Raw genomic sequence first — 13,158 nt, 5'->3', positions numbered from 1 at the left:
TCACTTATAGCCATTTGAGCAAATAGCCAATTAAGATGGCTCAAAGAACATATTTCAAATTCCTGTAGAAGGAGAGGCTTCATGGTCAGAAACTAATTTCCTCCTTTGAGTATCCTTGACTACGTCAGAAAATATTGATGCTTGAGTATTCTAAAATAAAACATGCCTGTACTTGAAATAAATAATCTTAACACCAAATCAGAGTCACTTGTAGGCAAATCTTAACAACCAGTAACATAGTAGATGACGGCAGAAAAAGACCTGCACAGTCCATCCAGTCTGCCCAACAAGACAACTCGTGTGCTACTTTTTGTGTATACCCTACTTTGATTTGTACCTATGCTCTTCAGGGCACAGACCGTATAAGTCTGCCCAGCACTATCCCCGCCTCTCACCACCGGCTCTGGCACAGACCGTATAAGTCTGCCCCGCACTATCCCCGCCTCTCACCACCGGCTCTGGCACAGACCGTATAAGTCTGCCCCGCACTATCCCCGCCTCCTAACCTCCATCCCTGCCTCCCACTACCGGCTCTGCTATCCAATCTCGGTTAAGCTCCTGAGGATCCATTCCTTCTGAACAGGATTTCTTTATGTTTATCCCATGCATGTTTGAATTCTGTTACCGTTTTCATCTCCACCACCTCCCGCGGGAGGGCATTCCAAGCATCCACCACTCTCTCCGTGAAGAAATACTTCCTGACATTTTTCTTGAGTCTGCCCCCCTTCAATCTCATTTCATGTCCTCTCGTTCTACCACCTTCGTATCTCCGGAAAAGGTTCGTTTGCGGATTAATACCTTTCAAATATTTGAACGTCTGTATCATATCACCCCTGTTTCTCCTTTCCTCCAGGGTATACATGTTCAGATTAGCCATAATGTAGTTTCTTCTTGGAGCGCCCAAATGATTAGACGCATTAAACTATGTTCCGTTACTAGAGTCTCATATTTAATAATTCCTTGTCATCAAGCAGATGAATCCATTACGAGTGGGTTGTGTCCATCAACCAGCAGGGGGAGATAGAGAGCACTGAAAAACCATAGTGCCTCTTGGCCAGCTAGCTCCATCTGCCTCTTCAGTATTCTCTATCTCCCCAGCAGGGTGGTTGCAGCTTGTTCAAGCTCCTTCAGAAAATCTGCCTGGGGTGGCTCCTGTGCTTTTGCCAGTTGTAGCAGGGGTGTTGTGGCTGATGGTGCCCACTTTAAAGGCAAATAGGTTAGCCCTTTTTCGCTGCCTTTCCCACGCTACTGAACCTCCGGAGTAGGAAATTTGCCTCTTTCACTGTTGCCTCAAACTTTCCTCACAGCGTAAAAAAAAAAAAAAAAGTTGCGTCGCGCTTTGGTGCTGCGATCCCAGAAAAGAGGTTTTCTTCTGATTGTGCAGCGTGACTGGAGTTCGGAGACTCGGTCTGGTGAGGTAAGAGCATTTTGTAGCTCCTCCGGGGAGGGCCCGTGTTCGGGACGATTTTGGCGCTAATCCGCCATTTTGAATTTCCGCCACTTTCGGCGATGGCTGCTGAGAAAGTAAAGCGCTGTTCCGTTTGTGGCAAGCGCAAATCTGCAGCGGGGCTGTGTAAGGCGTGCTTTTCAGACAGTAGAGCTGGCCCGAGCATGGCGAGTGATGTTCCTTCCCACTCCGTGGAGCTGGCAGCGGACACCATTTTGGAACAGCATGGCGCGACCCCCGCTGAGGTGGAGGGGTTTGAGCCTGGAGGGGTGCCTCGTGTAGAGGCTAATAAAAGAGCTGTTTTCCCTGGACTGGAACCGGGAGGCCAGGGTGAGCCATTTTCCCCTGAATTTGTTTTATTGCTGCATAATGCATACATGTTGAAAAGAGCTCTTCCGCAGGGGTCCTCTGCGGCCCTGCTTTCTGTTTCCCCTCCAGTGGAGTCTGGCCTTGGATTACCTTCGGGCGCGTTTTCCCCTGACAGATGGCCGCAAGACAAGCGCAGAATGGTGGATTCCCCTTCAGAGAGTGGCGCGCCCCCTTTCCCCCCCCCTGTGGTTGGGATGTGTGGACTCTGAGGGGTCTGGCAGGCCTTCGTGGTCTGGAGAGCCAAAAGATGGTGCAGGATTGCCACCGGATCCAGGTGATCCTTCCGCGGTGAGGATTTTCCACCACGATGAGTTGCCAGCGCCTATTACTGATGCCTTGCAGGTCCTCTCTATAGAAGACCCTGGGAGTACTGAGACCTCCTCCAGTAATCTGAGGATGGCAAGTACTAAGAAGCCTGCTCAAGCCTTTCCTTTGCATGACTCCATCCAAGAGCTTATCACGGCTCAATGGGCTGACCCCGAGGGGCCTTTGAAAGTCGCCAGGGCTATGGGGCAATTATACCCTCTAAGTGAGGAGCATTTGGTGCACCTAACAGTGCCTAAAGTGGATGCCCTAGTCACGGCTGTGACAAAGAAAACTACCCTCCCAGTGGAAGGAGGAGTTGCCCTGAAGGACATGCAGGACCGTCGCCTGGAGGCAGCTATGAAACGGTCCTTTGAAATTTCAGGCCTATCTTTACGGGCGTCTGCATGTAGCTGCTACGCTGCCCGAGCCTGCCTCGCTTGGTTACAACAGGCAGTGGAACAGCCCGGAGATGGAGCGGAGCCCCTTTCGGAGGTGGCACCGCGGATGGAGTCGGCCTTGTCATTTTTGGCTGACGCCCTTTATGATCTGGTCAGAGCTTCGGCTAAACAGATGGCTGTAGCGGTGGCGGCTTGCCGTCTTCTGTGGCTACGGCATTGGGCAGCTGACATGGCCTCTAAGCAAAGGTTGGTGAAGTTGCCCTTTCAAGGCCTTCTCCTGTTTGGTGAGGAGTTGGAGAAAATTGTGAAAGGCCTGGGGGGTGCCAAACCCCAGCGCTTACCTGAGGATAGGCCGCAGCCTTCTTCCAAGGGTCAGGCGGTTCCCTCCTCTTACAGACCTCGCTTCCGTGAAGCTAGAAGGTACCGCCCGGGGCATTCTGCTGGGTTCACTTTGTGTGCCCGTTTTCAGCAGAGGAACTCCTTTCGCTCGGACAAACGTTCCGCAGCAGCAGGCTTGAGACCCGGAGTTCACGGGCGACCCTCTCAATGACGGTGCGCCGGCCCCCTCCTCGATTCCTGTGATAGGAGGACGACTTTCCCTCTTTCTCGAGGAGTGGGCCAAGATTACCTCAGATCAGTGGGTCTTGGAACTGATCAGAGAAGGCTACAGAATAGAATTCAATGTCCCGATAAGAGACGTGTTTGTGGAGCCCTGATGCGGTTCTGCCGCCAAACAGGCGGCGGTAGAGGAGACCTTGCAAGGCTTGATTCACATTGGGGTGGTTTCCCCCGTGCCTCCCGCCGAATGCGTCTCTGGCCGTTACTCCATTTACTTCGTGGTGCCGCAAAAAGGAGGGTTGTTTCAGCCTATCCTAGACTTAAGTCAACAAGTCTCTGAACGTGCGGCATTTTCACATGGAAACCCTGCTCTCCGTCATAGCGGCGGTACAGCCAGGAGAGTTTCTCACGTCTCTGGACTTGAAAGAAGCTTACTTGCACATACCAATTTGGCCCTCGCACCAGAGGTTTCTGCGTTTTGCGGTGATGGGAAAACATTTCCAGTTTCGGGCCTTGCCTTTTGGCCTCACCACAGCTCCCCAAACCTTTTCCAAGGTAATGGTGGTAGTAGCTGCTTTACTCAGGTGAGAGGGTATCTGGGTTCACCCGTACCTAGACGACTGGCTCATCAGAGCAGACTCTGCAGAAGAGAGTCATCAGGTTACAGCCAGAGTGGTCTCAGTACTGCAATCTCTGGGCTGGGTCGTGAATATAGCCAAAAGTCACCTGACCCCCTCCCAATCTCTAGAATATTTGGGGGTCCGGTTTGACACAGCCTCGGGGATGGTCTTCCTACCCGAGCAAAGGTGGTGCAAGCTTCAGAACCGGGTCCATCTGCTCCTGAGGATGCCTCGCCCGCGAGCTTGGGACATTGTCCAGCTGTTGGGGTCGATGACGGCCACTTTGGAAGTGGTGCCATGGGCGAGAGCGCACCTGAGACCTCTGCAATGTTCCTTGCTTCAACGATGGTCTCCAATTTCTCAGGATTATCAATGCAGACTCACGTGGCTCCCTGCGGCCCAGCTCAGTATGGAGTGGTGGCTCTGACAGCATGCTACAGCGAGGAATGCCGCTAGCGCTCCACGATTGGTGCCTGGTGGTAACAGATGCCAGCCTGAAGGGCCGGGGTGCACATTGCCGGGGAAGGCATGCCCAGGGTCTTTGGACACCCGAGGAGTCGGAGTGGTCCATCAATCGCTTGGAGTTGAAAGCGATTTTCCAGGCGCTTCTGGCCTTTCAATTGACCCTGGAAGGATTGGCTGTCAGAGTTCTGTCGGACAACACGACAGCAGTGGCCTACATAAATCGCCAAGGAGGCACTCAGTGCATAGCACTAGCAGCGCAGGCCGCGCAGATTTGCCACTGGGCCGAGCTTCATCTGCAGTTTCTGTCAGCAGCTCATATTGCAGGTCAGAGCAACATGCAAGCCAATTATCTGAGCAGGAATCAAATCGACCCAGTGGAGTGGGAACTTGCAGAGGAAGTATTCCTGCAGATATGTGCCAAATGGGAAAAGCCCGTAATGGATCTTAAGGTGTCAAGCACAAATACCAAAGTCCCGTGCTTCTACAGCAGACGGAGAGATCCTCGCTTGGCAGGGTTGGATGCCTTGGCTCAACCCTGGCCTCAGGGCCTCCTGTATGTGTTCCCTCCGTGGCCCTTGATAGGGTGAGTACTCCTGCGGATTCGGCTCCACCAAGGAGAGGTGGTTCTCATTGCCCCGGATTGGCCCAGGAGGCCGTGGTATGCGGACCTCCGGCGGATGCCGGTAGAGGATCCCCTGCCGTTACCTCTGGTACCGAACCTGTTGTCACAGGGCCCGGTGACCATGGGGGACGCCTGCCGCTTTGGTCTTACGGCATGGCTATTGAGAAGGCGCAATTGAGAGACAAGGGATATTCCAGTAAAGTCATTTCCACTCTCCTACAGGCCTGCAAGCGTTCCACTTCCGTGGCTTATGCCAGGATTTGGCACCAATTTGAGGCTTGGTGTGCTTCTAAAGCGATTACACCCATGCGGGCTTCTGTCACGCTGGTACTTGACTTTTTGCAGGATGGTTTACAAAAAGTCTTGGCCTATAATTCCCTGCGTGTTCCAGTGGTAGCCTTAGCATGTTTTTGAGGGAAGGTCACTGGCCTCTCTCTGGCTGCTTGCCCGGATGTGACACGGTTTCTTAGAGGGGTGCTTCGGCTCCGTCCTCCCATGCGGGCTCCATGTCTGGCCTGGAATCTGGGGTTAGTTTTAAAGGCCCTTCAGTGTTCGCCCTTCGAGCTGCTCAGGCGAGCTTCAGAGAAGGATGTGACCTTAAAGACGGTCTTTTTGGTGGCCGTGACATCGGCGAGACGGGTATCTGAGCTCCAGGCGCTGTCCTGTCGAGACCCATTTCTGCAATTCTCAGAGTCCGGAGCAATGGTACGTACGTTGCCTTCCTTCATGCCTATGATGGTTTCAGCGTTTCACCTAAACCAGCCTATTTTCCTTCCCTCCTTTTCTAAAGAGGAGTTTCCAGAAGCCTATGGGTAGTTGCACCTTCTGGATGTGCGAAGGACTCTGTTGCAATATCTGCGCATGTCAAATGCCTTCAGAACCTCTGACCATCTTTTTGTTCTTTTGTCAGGTCCGCGCAGAGGGTCTCCAGCGTCTAAGGACACTATAGCCCGTTGGCTCAAAAAAGCTATCTTTTCAGCATATCTGCTATTTGGCTGGCCTCCGCCTGAAGCCTTTAAGGCACATTCCACAAGAGCGATTTCCTCTTCTTGGGCTGAAACTGGAGCACTCTCTCTTCAAGAGATATGTAGTGCAGCTACTTGGGCTTCTAAGCTCTCGTTTGCCCGACATTACAGGCTGGATGTGGCTGCCAGGAGAGATGGGCATTTTGGAGCACAAGTGCTGGCGCGTGGTGTGGCTTGTTCCCACCCTTTCTAGGGATTGCTTTGATATATCCCACTCGTAATGGATTCATCTGCTTGATGACAAGGAAGGGAAAATTAGGTTCTTACCTTGGTAATTTTCTTTCCTTTAGTCATAGCAGATGAATCCATGAGCCCTCCCTCAGTGGTTCATTATGTGATTTATGTTACTTTTATGTTCAGCTTTTCCTGTAGATATATTCCCTCATTGGAAGAAGTTGGAAAACAGTCTTCAGGATTTCTGTTCAGTTACAGGAGGATGAGTTCATTCCCTCCTTTGACTTATATCTCCAGTTTTGGGGCGTTCATCCGCTGTGAGGAAAGTTCATGTTATTATGCTTTGCGGTGTAACACTGCTTTGGAAGCTTCAAATACTGAAGAGGCAGATGGAGCTAGCTGGCCAAGAGGCACTATGGTCTTAGCCGGGTTTAAAAAAAGGTCTGGCCAGATTCCTTAAGGAAAAATCCATGGACCATTATTAAATTGACTTGGGGAAAATCCACTGCTTATTTCTGGGATAATGTATTGAGCTTTTGGGGGATCTTACCAGGTATTTGTGACCTGAATTGGCCACTGTTGGAAACAGGATGCTGGGCTTGATGGACCTTTAGTCTGTCCCAGTGTGGTAATACTTATGTATTTATACCATTTCAGGTGCTGCTTTGTAATACCTCCTTTGGCAGCTATAGCATCTTTTTCCTGTTTCTTGCTTTGGGAATATTTTTCTATGTTTCCTTGGAAACATTTGTGGTAATGTCATAGTAAAAGATTTTCTTCTATCTCCCATGTAGATCATTGTGTAAGCATCTCTGTATTATGGGCAGCTACTTAAGTGTCGACTAAACATTTGACTATCATTTGCAGTGATTAGTTCTGTTTTGCATATCTAACCTTTTTTGAGCAGGTCTATTGTCTGGATCTTCTAGACCAGAGGTTCCCGACGTGGTACGCATACCCCAAGGGGTACGTGAGGCAATTACAGGGAGTATGGAGCAAGAACAAGTAACATCTCTCCTTGCTTCCTCTCCCCTTTTGCCCTGGGACCCTGTTCTTTAACTTACTATACTCCTGAAAAATGCCGTGCAACTCATGCAGCTAATGAAAGTGAAACCCTGACATTCTTTGACCGCTGCTACCGCCACCTGCCCCTCAGTTGCTCTGCCCCCTCACTGATCTCATCAGTGTCAGTAGGTAGAGGCATGCTGAGCGGGTAGCAGGAGATTGGGGGCAAGCACATGGATTTGCTTGGAGCTAGTGAGTGGAGTGCAGCGATCATGGCCTCAGAGCACTGATCCAGGTCAGCAGGTGCAGGAGGGAACGGGTCTTCATTGCCATTGCAGCTCAGTTCAGTTTAGCTGGTTAGTATACCTAATGGGAGAGGAAGGGGAACAGAGAAGAAACAGGATGAGACTCGGGGGTGGGGGGGAGTAGAAGATGGCATTCAGGATGAAGGAAGGGGAACAGAGAAGATGATGGATGAGACTTGGGGGGTGGGGGACAGAGAAGACAATGGATGGGACTCGGGGGAGGGAAGAAGGAACTGAGATGATGACTGGCACTTGACATTCTCTTCCTTAATTTGCAGTGAGATGCAGTCCTTCCCCAGGTCAAGGCAAGGCAGCATGGGGCACATATTTCGGTTTCAGCTCTGGGAGAGGGGAGAGTGCTGGACTGCAGGGTGTGGAGGAGAAGGGGGAGGGATGGGGAGATGCTGCACCCTTGCTCCTTGGTCTGCCACTGCCTCAGCTCAGCTGCCAGAACGGGATGCCTAGTGGTAGGGTAGGCATGTGGTTCCTCAGAAAGACAGCTGACATTTGGACCATATGGTAAGAAAAAAACAAATTTAACTTTACTGTGGCATTTGGATGAGTGGGGGCAACAAGAGAGAAGTGATATTGGTGGGGACAGAAAGAGCTGGGGTACAAAGGGGGGATTTGGGGGTTGCAAAAGAGGAAGGGACAGGATAGGAAAAGAGATGAGAATGTGTGTGCATTTGTAAAAGGGAACAGGAGGGGAGAGAGAACAAAGTTAGGATGTGGATTGAAGAAATTTGTGGAAACAGGGAAACACTTAATCCCTTCATACAGTGGTCTCCAGAGACCATATGTGGATGGGAAGATCAGATCTCTGACAGAAAACAAGACAAAGATGCTCTAAAGCCTATCTAGCAAAAATCTGAGCTTAGATCAGCATGTTGAAATTCCGTTGCTGTATCTTAGTGCCAAATCATCAGCACAGAAGTTTCACTCCAGGAGTCCCAGGATGTTGGTGCAGTAACATAGTAACATACATAGTAGATGACGGCAGAAAAAGACCTGCACGGTCCATCCAAAAGTTGCAAGATCCGAGACAACATGGTTTCACCAAAGGGAAATCGTGCCAAACGAATCTCATTGAATTCTTTGACTGGGTGACAGGAGAATTAAATCAAGGACGTGCTATGGACGTCATATACTTAGATTTCAGCAAGGCTTTTGACACGGTTCCCCACAGGAGGCTCTTAAATAAACTAGACGGCCTGAAGATAGGACTTGAAGTGGTGAACTGGATTAGGAACTGGTTGACGGACAGACGCCAGAGGGTGGTGGTGAATGGAGTTCGCTCGGAGGAGGGAAAGGTGAGTAGTGGAGTGCCTCAGGAATCGGTGCTGGGGCCCATTCTGTTCAATATATTTGTGAGTGACATTGCCGAGGGGTTACAAGGTAAGGTTTGCCTTTTTGCGGATGACACCAAGATTTCCAACAGAGTGGACACCCCAGAGGGTGTGGAAAACATGAAAGAAGCTAGAAGAATGGTCTAACGTTTGGCAATTAAAATTCAATGCGAAGAAATGCAAAGTGATGCACTTGGGGAGTAGAAATCCAAGGGAGACGTATGTGTTAGGCGGGGAGAGTCTGATAGGCACGGACGGGGAGAGGGATCTTGGGGTGATAGTATCTGAGGACCTGAAGGCGACGAAACAGTGCGACAAGGCGGTGGCAGTAGCTAGAAGATTGCTAGGCTGTATAGAGAGAGGAGTGACCAGCAGAAGAAAGGAGGTTTTAATGCCCCTGTATAAGACGTTGGTGAGGCCCCACCTGGAGTATTGTGTTCAGTTTTGGAGGCCGTATCTTGCGAAGGATGTAAAAAAAATGGAAGCGGTGCAAAGAAAAGCTACGAGGATGGTATGGGAATTACGTTCCAAGACGTATAAAGAAAGGCTTGCTGACCTGAACATGTACACCCTGGAGGAAAGGAGGAACAGGGGTGATATGATACAGACGTTCAAATATTTGAAAGGTATTAATCCGCAAACGCACCTTTTCCGGAGATGGGAAGGCGGTAGAACGAGAGGACATGAAATGAGATTGAAGGGGGGCAGACTCAGGAAAGATGTCAGGAAGTATTTTTTCACGGAGAGGGTGGTGGACGCTTGGAATGCCCTCCCGCGGGAGGTGGTGGAGATGAAAACGGTAACGGAGTTCAAACATGCGTGGGATATGCATAGAGGAATCCTGTGCAGAGGGAATGGATCCTCAGAAGCTTAGCTGAAATTGGGTGGCGGAGCAGTTGGGGGGAAGAGGGGGTGGTGGTTGGGAGGCGAGGATAGGGGAGGGCAGACTTATACGGTCTGTACCAGAGCCGGTGATGGGAGGCGGGACTGGTGGTTGGGAGGCGGGAAATACTGCTGGGCAGACTTATATGGTCTGTGCCCTGAAAAGGACAGGTACGAATTCAAGATAAGGTATACACATATGAGTTTGTCATGGGCAGACTGGATGGACCATGCAGGTCTTTATCTGCCGTCATCTACTATGTTACTATGTTACTATCCAGCCTGCCCAACAAGATAACTCATATGTGCTACTTTTTGTGTATACCCTACTTTGATTTGTACCTGTGCTCTTCAGGGCACAGACCGTATAAGTCTGCCCAGCACTATCCCCGCCTCCCAACTACCAGCCCCACCTCCCATCCACTGGCTCTGGCACAGACCGTATAAGTCTGCCCAGCTCTATCCTCTCCTCCCAACCACCAGCCCTGCCTCCCAACCACCAGCTCTGGCACAGACCTTACAAGTCTGCCCAGCACTATCCCTGCCTCCCAACCACCAGTCCCGCTTCCCACCACCGGCTCTGGCACATCTATTGGTCAGAGATGATTGCCAATTATAGGTATCAAAAAGAATTGAGGAGTAGCCTACTGCTTAGAGCAAAGGACTGAGAACCAGGGAAGCCAGTGTTCAAATCCCATGAATATTCTTTGTGATCTTGAACAAGTCACTCAGCCCTCCATTGCTTCAGGTACAAACTCAACTTCCAAAAAAACGATTGTAACTCAACTTGAACTATTACTGAAAAGGAATAAATTCCAGATTGTATTGCAATACAATTGTTTATATATGACTGCTTAACCATGGTCTTTGATGCACATTCTACCATCTATAGAGAAAGTGATGGACATAAGCACCCAATACCTCAGCACTCGGATTTTTTGAATTCTGATATTATATTACTGATAAAATACCACAGAATAATTCAAACTGAAAAGTTTGAAACATTTTCATTAAAAATAGGCTGTTAGTTGGCCTGCCTAAGGCATAAAATTGCTCATCACACCTTAACCGTATGCTTATAGTCAGTGGTACAGCTGAATATGTGTATAAGCAGAAACCATGTCGCTGCCTGTATGTGTTATGCCTACTATTCTGCTTCCCCAACTTAGTGTGTTATATACCTGAATTTCACTGCCCTACATATTACATGTGTTGGCTCATGCAATGGTGTAGCAAGGGCAGTAGGAGCTCTCCACCCTGGGTGCAGGCAGTAAGTTGAGGGGTCCTTTTACAAAGCCACAGTAAAATGTGGACTGCGGTAGTGTGTGGGCCAGAGAGAAAGGGCAGGTGCTGGATGGAAAGGAGGGGAGATGCTGGATAGAAGAGGATGGAGAGAGGTAAACACAGTAAAAAGAGGGAAGTTGAAAACTGCAAGTAAGAATAAATGAAATACAGAGAGAGGCAGAAAAATAAATGAAAGAAAGCTGAAAGGATCAGTGTTGGATATAGATGTAGTAGAAGTGAAGAAGATGGAAAAAAATGATAAAAAGACAGGAGTCTCTTTTGAGAGTTAAGACAGATTAGGATCCAAACATTAGCATCAATACAATTAGAAAAATTAAATGGCCATGCAGCAAAGGCATAAAAACATTTATTTTAAATTTAGGATAAAGTAGTGAGGTAACTGTATTAATCTACTAAAGATAATAAGTAAAAATTTTAAACATGTTTTAAAAATACCTTTTTATTGGATTAACAATACATTTTTTTTGCTAGCTTTCAGAGGCAACACTCCTTCCTCAATTCAGGAAAGTATAGTATACTGTCCTGACTTGAGGAAGGAGTTTTTGGCCTATTTTTTGTTTTATTTTTATTTCTTAATTTGTAATGTTACAATATGCAAGTTTTTGAAATTTACACCTGCTATCTTTATATTTTGCAGGGGGCATGGATCACTGCTCTTTATCTGGTTGTCGCATTGTATGTAGTGTCTGGCTTCTTGGGAGTTCAGTTTAATTTTTGGCTACATAATTTCTGTTTTTAGTTTGTGATTATTTATACTTGGTGAGGGTCTATGTGTAGAAAGATACTTAGTATTCTGTTAGCACTGAATGTCTGTATAGGATTGATCTGTAATAATCAGGCTTGCTTAGTTTTCCATTGTACTGATACTGTAGTGCCCACTGGAGGCCTCTCTAACTTCAACTGAGGTCAGTATTCATGACTCAATAAGAAAGAGATGGGAAAAATGGGAGTAGCAAGGCAGAACCTGCTGCTATCCAAGTCTAACATGAGTGGTCATATCACATCTGCAAAAACACACCTGGATGATCCCCAAACGTTTTGGGATAATGTTCTGTGGACCCATGAGCCAAACCTGGGACTCTTTGGACAGAAAAAGGTCGTAAAATAAATACAACAGAGAATCCACAAAGCGTGGAGAACTCAAAGAAGACCCACGGATACTTTGTAAAACAAACAAAAAAGTGGGCACAAAACCGTTTTTCTTCTCTCCTTTTATAAGGGCTGTCATTTGCCGTCAGCTGTTTCTTCAAATTTTCTGCTGAACTCTTCACGCAAGTGATTCGTTCCACAATTCAATACAAAGGTCTTTTTTAAGACCATTTATACACTATTCGCCAGTATTTCTTATTCTGGATCATCATTAGCTCTCTACCTTAGTATTTAGACTCCTGATGCAGGCCCTTTGGCCGAAACACAACGGTTATGTCGAGTCAAATATACTAATTAATAAAATTTGGTTTTAGCTTTATTGTGATCCAGTCTCTGGGACTCCTGGTTTTGTGCCCACTTTTTTGTTTGTTTCGTAAAATAAATACAGCATCCAGTAGTAAGACTATCAAACCAGCAGTCAAACATGGTGATATTGGTGATCACTCAGGACCTAGAAAGCCTGCCTTTATTGAAGGAATCTTGAATTCTGCACGGGACCAGAAAATTCTTATAGAGAATGTCTGGTCATCTGTTCATAAGCTGAAGCCGAAGTGTAATTGGGTTATGCAGCAAGACAATGATCCAAACACAAAAGAAAGTCTAAATCGGAATGGCTGAGGAAAAACAAAATTAAAGTTTTGACTGGCCTAGTCAAAATCTAGACTTGAACCCTATTAGAGGTGCTGTGTCAGGACCTGAAATGAGCAGTTCAAGCATGAAAACCTACAGATATGTCTGAATTAAAACAGTTCTGCAAAGAAGAGTGGATTAAAATTTCTCAACAAAGATATGAAAGACTGATACCAAATTATAGGAAGTGTTTTCTTGCAATTATTTTTGCTAAAGGTGGTGCAACCAGTTAGAAAGTTTAGGGGGGAGTTACTTTTTCAGATGGGTGATTGCTGTTGAATAACTTTATTCCTTTAATAAATAACTAAAACTTATGTATTTACTCAGGTTCTTTTTGTCTAATATTACATGTTGTTTAATGATCATAAATCATTCAGTGTGACACATATGCAATCATAGAGGAAGCTGGGGGGGGGGGGGGGGGGGAGGAATTTTGTTCACACCATTGTAAATCACAGACCACATCAAACCTTTTCCCAGAACAGTGGCATAGCCACAGTTGGGCCCAGGTAGGCATAGTCCCACCTACTTTAGATTCAGGCTCACTCAGCA

General features: G+C 47.7%; 1 protein-coding gene across 1 annotated transcript in view; it reads left to right on the top strand.

The window, feature by feature from the left end:
- The window catches only part of UBE3A (ubiquitin protein ligase E3A), a 201,939-nt gene that overhangs the window by 109,662 nt on the left and 79,119 nt on the right, over positions 1-13,158 (top strand).

The sequence above is a fragment of the Microcaecilia unicolor genome, chromosome 4 (genome assembly GCF_901765095.1).
Source record: "Microcaecilia unicolor chromosome 4, aMicUni1.1, whole genome shotgun sequence".
NCBI lineage: Eukaryota > Metazoa > Chordata > Amphibia > Gymnophiona > Siphonopidae > Microcaecilia > Microcaecilia unicolor.
Note: the sequence above shows the minus strand (reverse complement) of the source record. Positions and strands in the feature narration are given on the sequence as shown.